Here is a 14,204-nt window from a genome sequence, read left to right on the forward strand (position 1 = left end):
TGGCTACTTAGCTCCTTAGCTTCCCACAGAAGCCCTTCTGCTCGGTTCATGTTTTTAAAAAGGAGCACTAATCAGTGCCAGCGTGAGCACTTGCTGAGGAGGCCGAGGAATGACAGGAGGCCGTTGGATAAGGGCCCGTTAATTGTGCGGAATTGGGCTTAAATGATCTCGCCACGCTACGGCGAGATCCCTATTTTGTCTTGGGGTGCAGACCAGATGCATCTCAAACTGACGCCTGGCATGGTTCTCGTTTTCGGCCTCACCCTCTATTCAGCAGACCTTGTTTCACTCGAGTGGGAGCGTAATGAGGCCAGAGAATCGTGCCCACTGAATCCCAAAAGAGTGGTGAATCGCACAACAGTGTGCAGACTGAATCTCAACACAGTTCAGCCTTTGCCGCCCAGCCAACTTGTGCAAATTGAATCAGCACATGCTGAATGGCCTGGAGGCCAACATACATGACTCACTACAGCACAATATATTGTTTTCTGTATCCTGCTTTCTATCACAGGCACACTGCAAAATCTAGCTTGAAATGAGCTGATCATTTTAAAAGTCTGAGATCATAAAAATGCAAACAAGTGCAATTGGAGTTCGTTTCTGGAGGGCTAGAGTTTCAAATTACAGGGATTGTGCTAAACGTTAGACAGGTCAGATCATAGCCACTCCTATGCCCTGTTCTGGTCTTTACAATACAAATAGGATATGCAAAACATGGAGGTGTAAAACAGGAAGGTGGGAATCACATAGAATCCTATAAAATGCTAACAGTACCAGACAGGGTACGTGCAGACAGGATGTTCCCGTTTGTGGGGGAGACCAGAACCAGGGGTAACTGTCTGAGGAAATGGGGTAAAACTTTTAGGACTAAGACGAGGAGAAATGTCTTCACCCAGAGAGTGGTGAACCTATGGAATTCATCACCATAGAAAGCAGTTGAGGCCGAAACACTGTGGGGTGTATTCTCTGCCTTCCCAGCGGAGTGTTTCCCGGTGATGAGCCATCGCTGGCAGGGGGATTATCCATTCCAGCAGGTGACCAATGGGACTTTCCATTGTAGCCACCTAACACCTGTTATGGGTCAGGGTTTAGAGAACCCCAAAGTGTATCATGGAGTTAATCTGACCCACAACTTTTAATAGATTGTGGTATGGGGAGCACATGGCCCATTCTCAGGTGTGGTACAACAGAAATGGAAAAGGATTTTTTAAAGCAAAACAATGTTTATTCTATGAACTCAAGTTAACCTTTTTAAAACATACAGTGAACATCTTAGCCACCATTAATTCAAATACAACCCCCAAAGAATCCAACACTCAGTAATCCTTATGTTGTCCTTTTAACATCCGGAAGACTTACAAAAGAAACACCTTTTAACAGAAGCACATCAGGTTAAAGTCACTTCTGAAAACATTTATAATTTTGAATTCCGCAAATGATCAAGAGATAGTCTTTTCATTGCAGAGAGATCAACAGTACAGCTGCTCTGTCTGGCTTCAGCTCCCACACTGAAACCAAAACTAAAACACACCCTGCAGCAAACAGTCTAAAACAAAAGTAAAAAGCTGACAGACAGGCCAGCTCCACCCACTTTCTGACATCACTGCAGTAGTAAACACCCATTTCTTAAAGGTACTCTCACTACAGATATTTGTATACACACCGATTTATAAACACCCATTTCTTAAAGGTACTCTCACATGACACATCCCTACCCCAAGAAAAAAAAATTAACCATCAACTTCACGGTGGTTTCATTTTTCACCTTTTCACTATCCTTTAAGAAATCCATACAGTAAATATACTTTTTTGTTTAAAAAGAAACAACATACGCAAACAGGGACAATAATATAGTCCATCTTTTTTCTTCTTCCTCCAACTGAAATCCTTCTCTATTGACAGTGTCTTTGAGCAAGAAGGTCTCTGCACGATCGTCCATTTCTCTACGCCTCGGCATTTCCCTTTAAAGTCAGATGCTTTAGTTCAATCTGATCGCCGATTCCCTTGTAATTCTCCATCACAGGAGTATTGGTTATCACAGCTTTCAGGCAGTCAAATGCCGGTTGAAAGTCCACTGTCCACTGAAATTTTCGACATTTCTACAGCAATTCCATCAGTGGAGCCACCATGCTACAAAACTTTTACACAAATGTTTGATCAAATCCACTCATGCCACAAAATCGCTTTACTTCCAATCATCATGAGGGTATCGGAAACTCTTCACGGAAAGTGACTTGGGCTTTTCTAAATTCACTTTTGGCTCGGTTTATCATCAAACCTGCCTCCTGAAGTTGATCGAATCACTCCATCAGATGTTTTAAATGTTCTTTCCATGCCTGGCTGAAAATTTCCAGATTGTTGATGTACACCGCACAATTGGTAATCCTGAAACGACTTTGTGAGCTAACCGTTGAAATGTGGCTGGGGCGTTTTTCATGTCAAATGGCATAACTTTGAATTGGTATATACCATCTAGAGTCACACAAGCTGAAATCTCCTTCGCCCCTTCGGGTAAAGGTTATGCCTGCAAGTAACCTTTAAGTAAATCCAGTTTAGAAATAAAATCTGATTGTCCCACTTTCTCAATGCAATCCTCCAAACGTGGGATAGGATAAGAGTCCATTCTTGTAACTGCATTAACCTTTCGATAGTCCACACGCAACCGTTGGGTACCGTCTGGTTTAGGTACCATCACTATGGGTGAGCTCCATTGGCTGTAACCCACTTCAATTATGCCATTTTTAAGCATACTCTCAATCTCTTTGTTAACCTGTGCCAATTTTAAAGGGTTAAGTCTATTTGGATGTTGTTTGATTGGAACAGCATTTCCCACATCTACATCATGTATAGCCATTTCAGTACTCCCCAATTTATCTCCAAACCTGCCCATGTGATATCAATAACTCTTTCAGGTCAGTTCGTTTTTCCTCTGGAAAGTAATTCAAAAATGTATCCAAATATTTAAGAACACCCTCGATTCCAATTTAATTTAAGGGATGTCAAATTCACAGTAATCTGGATTTGGTTTGTCAATTTGAGTTAGAATCTTTAAAACCTCCTCCTTTTTCTCTCCTTCCCTTTCAAAATACCTTTTAAGCAGAATCACATGACACACACGGTGAGTCTTCCTTCTATTGTGTTTTTACCACATAATTTACCTCACTTGATTTCCTTTCAATCTGATACGATCCACAAAACCTAGCTTTTAAAAGCTCCCCTACCACTGGTAACAACACTAAAACATTCTCTCCACTGGCAAAACTACGAACTTTGGATTTTTTGTCCGCGACCTGTTTCATCACATTTTGTGAAACTTTTAACTGTTGTCTCGCCAATTCACCTGCTCTATTTAATCGTTCCCAAAAATTTGACACGTAATCCAATAATGTAATTTCCGATTTCTCACTCACCAATTTTTCTTTCATCAATATAAGTGGTCCTCTTACCTCATGACCAAAAAATTAGTTCAAAAGGACTGAATTTGGTTGATTCATTAGGTGCATCCCTAATTGCAAACAGTACGAATGGAATTCCTTTATCCCAATCCTCTGGATAATCGTGACAATAAGCCCTCAACATTGTCTTTAAAGTCTGATGCCACCTTTCTAAAGCTCCCTGCGCGTCTGGATGGTACGTGTTGTGTTATGCTTCTTCACGTAGCATAAGCTGCTTCCTTGGTGTATACTCTGACAAAGGAAGGTTCAGACTTGGAGATAGGTTTAACACATTTATTGAACAGTTAACAATTCTCCTGTTGAGTTCGACTCTATTACTATTCTAACTATAGTAACTCAATCTAACTAACCAGTCTGCTCTCATTAATGCGGTGGGTGTGATGCTTCCCTGATCTGCCCCGTCAGTGTCGCCTATGGAAAGAAAAAGAGCATGTGTGCCCTGTCCTTTTATATGGGTAGCCCCCTTGTGGTAGTATCACCTCTGGGTGTGTCTTGAATGCCCATTGCTCGTGCCCTTTCTTACTGACCTATTGGTTGAATGTCTGTGTGTCATGATGTCTCTGATGCTCCCTCTAGTGTTTATTTAGTTCCAGTGTATTTATATTAACTCCTTGTGTATTTATAGTGTCCTAGTGTATCTACATTCACCCCTTGTGTATTTACAGTGATGCATATCACCACATCCCCCCTTTTTTCATGTTACATATTTTCTGTACATTTTGAAAGAAAATTGAACAAAATATTTGCTCAGTGATGACATGTACAAATCATTGTTGGAGGGCATTTCGTGATACTAGACTATGATATAAATTATAGGTGGCCCTGTAACTACATTTGTGCTCCTATATTACATTTAGAACATAGAACATAGAACGATACAGCGCAGTACAGGCCCTTCGGCCCACGATGTTGCACCGACATGGGAAGTCAAAAACTAAAGGCCATCTAACCTACACTATGCCCTTATCATCCATATGCTTATCCAATAAACTTTTAAATGCCCTCAATGTTGGCGAGTTCACTCTGTTGCAGGTAGGGCATTCCACGGCCTCACCACTCTTTGCGTAAAAAACCTACCTCTGACATCTGTCCTATATCTATTACCCCTCAATTTAAGGCTATGTCCCCTCGTGCTAGCCACCTCCATCCGCGGGAGAAGGCTCTCACAGTCCACCCTATCTAACCCTCTGATCATTTTGTATGCCTCTATTAGGTCACCTCTTAACCTTCTTCTCTCTAACGAAAACAACCTCAAGTCCATCAGCCTTTCCTCATACGATTTTCCCTCCATACCAGGCAACATCCTGGTAAATCTCCTCTGCACCCGTTCCAAAGCTTCCACGTTCCTTCCTATAATGAGGCGACCAGAACTGTACGCAATACTCCAAATGCGGCCGTACCAGAGTTTTGTACAGCTGCAACATGACCTCATGGCTCCGGAACTCAATCCCTCTACCAATAAAGGCCAACACACCATAGGCCTTCTTCACAACCCTATCAACCTGGGTGGCAACTTTCAGGGATCTATGTACATGGACACCGAGATCCCTCTGCTCATCCACACTGCCAAGAATTTTACCATTAGCCAAATATTCCGCATTCCTGTTTTTCTTTCCAAAGTGAATCACCTCACACTTCTCTACATTAAACTCCATTTGCCACCTCTCAGCCCAGTACTGCAGCTTATCTATGTCCCTCTGTAACCTGCAACATCCTTCCGCACTGTCTACAACTCCACCGACTTTAGTGTCGTCTGCAAATTTACTCACCCAACCTTCTGCGCCCTCCTCTAGGTCATTTATAAAAATGACAAATAGCAATGGCCCCAGAACAGATCCTTGTGGTACGCCACTCGTAACTGAACTCCATTCTGAACATTTCCCATCAACCACCACCCTCTGTCTTCTTTCAACTAGCCAATTTCTGATCCACATCTCTAAATCACCCTCAATCCCCAGCCTCCGTATTTTCTGCAATAGCCGACTGTGGGGAACCTTATCAAACGCTTTACTGAAATCCATATACACCACATCAACTGCTCTACCCTCGTCTACCTGTTCAGTCACCTTCTCAAAAAACTCGATAAGGTTTGTGAGGCATGACCTACCCTTCACAAAACCATGCTGACTATCCCTAATCATATTATTCCTATCTAGATGATTATAAATCGTATCTCTTATAATCCTCTCCAAGACTTTACCCACAACAGACGTGAGGCTCACCGGCCCATAGTTACCGGGGTTATCTCTACTCCCCTTCTTGAACAAAGGGACCACATTTGCTATCCTCCAGTCCTCTGGCACTATTCCTGGAGCCAATGATGACATAAAAATCAAAGCCAAAGGCTCAGCAATCTCTTCCCTGGCTTCCCAGAGAATCCTAGGATAAATACCATCAGGCCCCGGGGACTTATCTATTTTCACCTTGTCCAGAATTGCCAACACTTCTTCCCTACGCACCTCAATGCCATCTATTCTAATAGCCTGGGTCTCAGCATTCTCCTCCACAACATTATCATTTTCCTGAGTTAATACTGACGAAAAGTATTCATTTAGTATCTCGCTTATCTCCTCAGCCTCCACACACAACATCCCACCACTGTCCTTGACTGGCCCTACTCTTACCTTAGTCATTCTTTTATTCCTGACATATCTATAGAAAGCTTTTGGGTTTTCCTTGATCCTACCTGCCAAAGACTTCTCATGTCCCCTCCTTGCTCGTCTTAGCTCTCTCTTTAGATCCTTCCTCGCTTCCTTGTAACTATCAAGCGCCCCAACTGAAACTTCACGCCTCATCTTCACATAGGCCTCCTTCTTCCTCTTAACAAGAGATTCCACTTCTTTGGTAAACTACGGTTCCCTCGCTCGACCCCTTCCTCCCTGCCTGACTGGTACGTACTTATCAAGAACACGCAATAGCTGTTCCTTGAACAAGCTCCACATATCCAGTGTGCCCAACCCTTGCAGTCTACTTCTCCAACCTACACATCCTAAGTCATGTCTAATGGCATCATAATTGCCCTTCCCCCAACTATAACTCTTGCCCTGCGGGGTATACTTATCCCTTTCCATCACTAACGTAAAGGTCACCGAATTGTGGTCACTGTCTCCAAAGTGCTCACCTACCTCCAGATCTAACACCTGGCCTGGTTCATTACCCAAAACCAAATCCAATGTAGCCTCGCCTCTTGTTGGCCTGTCAACATATTGTGTCAGGAAACCCTCCTGCACACATTGTACAAAGAACGACCCATCTAATGTACTCGAACTATATCTTTTCCAGTCAATATTTGGAAAGATAAAGTCTCTCATAACAACTACCCTGTTACTTTCGCTCTTTTCCAGAATCATCTTCGCCATCCTTTCCTCTACATCCCTACAACTATTAGGTGGCCTATAGAAAATTTGAATAGTTCTGATGAAACAAAATGTACTCATTGGCTCAGATACCTGTTTCGAAGAGGCAATTTGTAGAAATAGATAGTGTATACACAATGCTGTTAATATCAGAAAGACACAAAATGGCTGTTTGCTATTTTGTGATATAAAATGGCTGAACAACCACATTCCCTGTAAACCGTCTCATGAGACCCAAGCGCGGGTATGTATAGGGAGTTTCCCAACAGCCGCTGATAACACCTTCACAGTAGAAGACATGCAATGTACCCTTGATAAAGCTCAAGGTCGACAGCTGTAGACAGGACACATCATTATGTTAGTTTTGAATTACTTCTATATGAAGTTAGGGGTGGGTAAGACGACACCTACTTTAACCATATGTGTGATAATTGGGATGCTAGGAAAATTGGGTGAATGCATGTGTAGTAATCCACGGGAGGCAGGAGTTCTGTCACCACACCAATATTTATTTACAATAACGATATTACAGGAGCAGCTACAAACAGTGCTGCTAGCAGTCCAGTCAACTTAAGACTGCTCACAAAGCCTACACAGGTGATTATATGGGCCCCCTCAATGAGCTATCATTGAGGGAGCTCATACTCCAATTGGCCAACCAATAAAGCCAATTAGAGTTCATTACACCCCTCCCCCCCAAGGTCCGAGGAATTCCTGCCAGCTGGCATTCCTCTGAGCTTCTTCCTGCTCCTCATGTCTGGGTCTGTCACCTCTGTGTCGTCCGCCGGGTCGTTCTCCGAAGTGGGCGGGGTGTACCTTATAGGTGCCCGACTTTTCCTTGATGACCTCCTTGGAAGTTGTTCTTCCTCCTCCTCGGGGAGAGGTGTCGCGGCGGCCCCGTCGAGTGTGTCCATCTCCGACTCTGATGACTGGGTGACGGGGTCTGGAGAAATTGCTCGGGGCTGGGTTGTGGGTATCCTTTCCGTCTTAGCTATCCCAGCTTGAGGCGGTCCTGCTTCGCCTGCCTCCTGGTGTGGTTCCGCTGCCCTTATTTGGTCTAGGTGTTTCTTCAGCACCTTACCTCCTATTGAAACCTCATAGGATATGGACCCTGTTTGGGACTCTACCGTGCCTTTGACCCACGTTGGTCCATTCCCATAATTCTTGACCCAAACCGGTGCCCCCACCTGGAAATGTCTCTGCTACCGACTATTATCATGCCCCCTGCGTTGGGCCTCCTGTTGTTTCTCCACTTTCTCCGTAAAATTTGGGAAAAGGAGACTCAGCTTCGTTCGCAGCCGCCTTCCCATTAAGAGTTCAGCTGGCGGTATGACCGTTGTGGAATGCGGTGTGGTCCTGCAATCAAACAGCCAGCGGGAGAGCTTTGTGTCTATTGACGCTGCCGGCTGCTTCTTGAGTCCCGCTTTAAGTGTCTGGGCCGCACTCTCTGCCAGGCCGTTGGTCGCTGGATGGTAAGGGGCCGTTTTGATGTGACGGACTCCGTTTTCCTGCAGGAATTTTCCAAATTCCCCACTTGTGAATGCCATTCCGTTGTCCTACACCAATACCTCCGGAAGTCCATGTGTTGCAAACGAGGCCCTGAACTTTTCAATTGCCGATGCTGTGCTTGCCGTGTTTACCCGGTGGACGTCCAACCATTTGGAGTGGGCGTCCACTATCACCAAAAACATTGAGCCCATGAAAGGGCCGGCGTGGTCAATATGCAGGCGGGTCCACGGTCTGCCTGGCCATTCCCACGGGTGCAATGGCGCCACTGGTGGCACTCTTCACCCCTGTTGGCACTCCTGGCACCGACGTACCAAGGCTGCTATGTCTGTGTCCAAACCTGGCCACCAAACGTTGCTTCGAGCTAGCATCTTCATTTTAGACACCCCTGGGTGTCCGTGATGTAACTCAGTTAAGATTGCCTGATGGCCCTGAGCTGGGACTATTACCCGGGCTCCCCATAATAGGATACCGTCTTCTACGGTTATTTGGTCCCTTCTGCTCCAGTAAGGGTGCATCTGGGGCTCCACTGGTCTTTCCAGTTCCCCGTTAGCAGTAAATGCTTCATCTTGGCTAAAACTGGGTCTTTTTGCGTCCACAACCGAGTATGTTGTGCGTCTACTGGTAGGGTGTTCAAAAAATTTAGAGTCATTACTGTCTCCTCTACTTTTGGTATTTGCGGCGGAGGGGAAGTCTGCTCAAAGCATCTGCATTTGCTACTCGCGTTCCCGGTCTGTGCTCCAGAACGTATCTATATGCGCCAGCAGCAACGCCCAGCGTTGGATTCTAGCTGATGCAATCGGGGGTATTGACTTGTCTTCTTTTAATAACCCTAATAACGGCTTATGGTCCGTCACTATGGTGAATTTCCGCCCGTACAGATACTGGTGAAATTTTTTTACTGCGAATATCACCACCAGTCCTTCCTTCTCGATTTGGGCGTACTTCCTCTCAGCCATCGCCAAGGTCCTCGAAGCATAGGCTATTGGCCGTTCTTCCCCATTCCTTCCTCTATGGGCTAAGACGGCTCCTACCCCATAGGGGGATGCATCACAAGTGACCACCAACTCCTTCCTTGGGTCATAATGCTCTAGGACATTTTCGGATGACAGCTGTTCCTTAATGTCCCTAAATGCTCGGTTTTGGCGGGCGGACCATTTCCATTCTTGCCCCTTTTTTAGTAGCTGGTGGAGGGGTTCTAGGATGGATGCCCTATTTTCAATAAATTTGCCATAATAGGTTACCAACCCTAGAAATGATCGTAACTCCTGGACCGTGGTGGTAGCTGGGGCTTCTTTTATTGCCCTTACTCTGTCTTCTAATGGATGTAAGCCCGACTCATCTACTTTATATCACAGGTACGTCACTTATGGGGCCAGAAAAACACATTTTTCCCTTTTTAGCCGTATGCCTGCCTTTGCGAAACGCCTGAGCACTTCCTCCAGGTTCCTTAAGTGTTCCCTGTTTGTCCTACCCGTGATTAAGACATCGTCCAAATAAATCGCCACCTGCGGTAGTCCCTGCAGAATATTTTCCATCGTACGCTGGAATATAGCGCAGGCTGATGACACTCCAAAAGGTGAGCACAGTAAGAAGTCTTACAACACCAGGTTAAAGTCCAACAGGTTTGTTTCAAACACGAGCTTTCGGCCCCCACCAACAAGCCTGGACTTGCAGAGGCCTACCGACTGAACTGGCTTGGGACAATTCACACCTCTTTAACCTGGAGTTACCTCTCTCTCTGCATCTTTGATGATTTGATTGCCTGCAGGTGCTCGCATTCCGGGGCATCTCTGACTGTGTCTATATAAACATTTCTGGAACAAGCCTTTCCATTCACCTGAAGAAGGAGCCGTGCTCCGAAAGCTCGTGTTTGAAACAAACCTGTTGGACTTTAACCTGGTGTTGTAAGACTTCTTACTGTGCTCACCCCAGTCCAACGCCGGCATCTCCACATCATGACTCCAAAAGGTAGCCTAGTATAACGAAAAAGCCCTTCAGGGTGTTGATCGTAGCGAACTTCTGGGAGCCCTTGTCCAGTTTTAACTGCAGGTAGGCGTGGCTCATGTCTAGTTTCGTGAACAAATGCCCAACTGCCAATTTGGCATATAGGTCGTCTATTTTCGGGATTGGGTATTTGTCCAGCAGTGTGTATTTGTTTACTGTCTGTTTGAAATCTCCACAGAGACGTATCGAGCCGTCTGGCTTCAAAATTGGTACCACCGCGCTGACCATTCTGAGAATTGTACTGATCTGATAATGCCGTCGCGCCATAACCTTTCTATTTCGTCATCTACTTTCTTCCTGAATGCAAAAGGTACCGGCCTGGCCTTACAAAATTTCGGAAGGGCTTCTGGGTCCACGTGCAAAGTTGCTTTGGCGCCTATGATTTCCCCCAAACCTTCCTGGAAGACCTCCGGGTATTTTTGGAGTATTCCACTCAACTGCCCGCTTCCACTCTGGAAATTTTCATCCAATCTAATTTTAGGTCTTTCAGCCAGTTCCGTCCAATTAAGCTCGGTCCGGAGCCCTCTACTATCGTCAACGGTAATCTGAGCAATTGTTTCTCATATTCCACAGGTACATGAGTCGTGCCTAGAACTTCCAGGGGTTCCCCCGTGTAAGTTTTAAGTTTTGTCGATGTTTTTGTTAGGGTTAGTGGCTGGAGTCCATCTTTGATTTTTCTAAATGCTGTCACTCCCATTACTGATACGGCCGCACCCGTGTCTATTTCCATTATTGTCGGCCGCCCGTTCACCCGTGGGGTAATCCTAATCGGTTCTGCTTTCTTCGTTGCAATATTATATGATTGTTCCCCTTCGGAGGAGGATGGGGCGTCTAGGTTGTGTACTTCCCTGTGTCCCCACCTGCTATTCCTCTTTTGCCACCTCCTTCTAGGGTTTCTGTCGTTGTTACCCCGCTCTGTCTGGTGCCAGAAACGGTCCTTCTCTGTTGGGGGAGCCTCAGCCGGTACTTCCCTCTGTCTCCAGTTAGTCCTGGCAGACTTGGGGGCAGTTCTGGGGTTTTCCTTTTTCCCTCTATTCCTCAGGTTTTTCCTGAAAGCGGCTATCTGGTAGCAGGACCCGTTGTGGTAGTCCCTCTCACAGGTATCTACCTCCATTGGCGTGCCCTGTAGCTCCTGCTCCCCACTTGCTGCTTTTTCTAGGGACAGTGTGAGCTGTAATGCCTGCCTGCAGTCTAGCTCCGTTTCCGCCAAAAGGCGTTTCTGTATTGTGAGGTCGTTTATACCACACACTAACCAGTCCCGAAGCATTTCATTTAGCGTCAGGCCGAACTCACATTTTTCTGCCAGTCTTCTCAGACGGGTCAAGAAATTCGTGACTGACTCCCTGTCTTCCCGCTTTGCTGTGTAGAATCTGTACCTATGCAAAATGAGGGGTGGTTTTGGGTCGTAGAGCTCTTTCACCAATTCCGTTACTTCTTGGAAAGTTTTCGTGTCCGGCGCATCGGGATAAGTCAGACTACGTATAATGGCGAAAGCGGAGGGTCCGCACGCCGACAGCAGGATAAGCCGTCTCCTTTCGTCCGTCAGTATATCATTTGCCCGGAAGAAGTAACACATTCTCTCCACATACTGGGACCAGTCCTCAATAGCCGGGTCGAATGCCTCTAACCTCCCAAAAAACGGCATTTTTAAAATGGCAAGGCTTACCCTCCGAGTGCGGCAGCTGGTCTCCGCAAAATTCGTAGTTTACCTCGTCACCACTGTAGTAATCCACGGGAGGCAGGAGTTCCGTCACCACACCAATATTTATTTACAATAACGATATTACAGGAGCAGCTACAAACAGTGCTGCTAGCAGTCCAGTCAACTTAAGACTGCTCACAAAGCCTACACAAGTGATTATATGGGCCCCCTCAATGATAGCTCATTGAGGGAGCTCATACTCCAATTGGCCAACCAATTAAACCAATTGGAGTTCATTACAGCATGTAATAAGTGTGAAATGAAATGAAATGAAAATCGCTTATTGTCACAAGTAGGCTTCAGTGAAATTACTGTGAAAATACTCTATCGCCACATTCCGGCGCCTGTTCTGGGAGGCAGGTACGGGAATTGAACCATGCTGCTGGCCTGCTCGGTCTGCTTTAGAAGCCAGCGATTTAGCCCAGTGTGCTAAACCAGCCCCGCTGGTGTTGCGAATATATCTGATTGATTGTATGTAAATGAGAATACAAACTAATTCCGCCCTTGAATCTGTGTATTAACCCGTGTGAGCTTTAGCTCAAGTGAGAAAGGTGTTGCCGTAGGCTGCGGAGTCTCATAGGCCTTCTTTCCCAGAATTCTGAAATAATAAACTACATTTTTACTTATACTCAGGCCTTCGTGTGAATATTTTCACCCCTAACATTTGGTGTAGTCTGGCGGGATGTTGATGAGCCGGACGCCACTCGAGCCGGTGGACAAGGCGAGTAGTCAAACCTTTGACCGCCAGAAATTAGAGTCGCTCGGCGAGGCGGACGGACAGTGAGGTAACATCCAACGAATCTGGCATCAAGGCCAAGTGAGTAAGACGCAGTTTAAAATTTATTTTTATAGTTTTGTTTTGTACCATTTTCTGTCGTACTAATTGGCTGCTCGAGGACCCATGCTGATCCTGAATTAAGGGGGCAATTGAGCTCTCACGTGATGGCCAGAGTCAGTTGGGAATCCGAAACGCACTGACTGTTGAGTGTTAACGGTCGTGGAATTTGCCGTGACATTGCCAAGCCAGGACCACCACCCTACGGGAGTGGACGAAAGGTAAAAGCCTCTGAGCACGGTCGCCTAGGCACACCGGATACGCGGGTGATAGAGACAACATGGTTAACACATCATGGGAAGGAAAAGAGAGGCATGAGGCCGCTTCTCTGGGGTCTCCCGGGGATCCATGGGTGGAAATCTCCGCTCCCGGGAAAAATCGGGATGGCCGTCATGAACTCGGCCGTGTTGCACGACGGCCTCGGAGTCCGCTCCTCTCACCGTATTCACCCCCACCAGGGGGGCTAGGAGGGGCGCTCCATTATTCTCGGCGGCCGGGCCTTGACAGTTGCGTCAAGGCGGCGCGGCGAGAATGATATGACGGCGGCACCTATGTGACATCAGCCGCGCATGCGCAGGTTGGCCGGCTCCAACCCGCGCATGCGCGGCTGACGTCATGACGGCTGATGGCTCAAAGCCGCGCATGCGTCGTGGCCGTCTTCCCCTCCGCTGCCCCGCAAGACGTGGCGGCTTGATCTTGCAGGGAGGCGGAGGGGAAAAAGTGCGTCGCTTTGAGACGCAGGCCCGACGATCGGTGGGCACCGATCGTGGGCCAGTCCCCTCCCGAGAACGACTGTGGTGCTCACTCCCCTTTCCAACCCCCACAAGCTTCAAACGGGCCTTTGGCGACCATGTTCATGACGGCAGCGACCAGGTGTGGTTGCCGTCGTCATGAAACGGTCGCGAACGGCAGGCCGCTCGGCCCATCCGGGTCGGAGAATCGCCGGTCGCCGTGAAAGACAGCGAGCGACGATTCTTCCGAGCGGGGGGTGGGAGAATCACGGGGAGCGCCAGGGGTGTGTGAAATGAGTCGCCCGGCCCTCCGGCGATTCTCCCACATGGTGTGGGGAGTGGAGAATCGTGCCCCATGAGTCTGGCGTTTGGGTAAGAGCAAAATACTCTGGTGCAAAAAAAACAATGAGCAAAAATTGGTGGGATCCCGCTCCCGCCCTATTAACCCAGGGTTAAAACACAGATTCAAGGGCGGAATTAGTTTGTATTCTCATTTACATACAAAAAATCAGCCCTGTGGAACAAAGAAAATGGTGAGATACACAGAAGTGAGATCAGACAAATAAAGCAGGAGTCATCTTAGTTCACCAGTTAGAAGAACAAATGACTGAA

General features: G+C 46.7%; 1 pseudogene; it reads right to left on the reverse strand.

Moving 5' to 3' along the window:
* Positions 1–8,466: 8,466 nt before the first annotated feature.
* Positions 8,467–10,611, reverse strand: LOC119951925 (annotated as a pseudogene).
* Positions 10,612–14,204: the final 3,593 nt, after the last annotated feature.

The sequence above is a fragment of the Scyliorhinus canicula genome, chromosome 17 (genome assembly GCF_902713615.1).
Source record: "Scyliorhinus canicula chromosome 17, sScyCan1.1, whole genome shotgun sequence".
In the NCBI taxonomy this organism is placed as follows: Eukaryota; Metazoa; Chordata; class Chondrichthyes; order Carcharhiniformes; family Scyliorhinidae; genus Scyliorhinus; species Scyliorhinus canicula.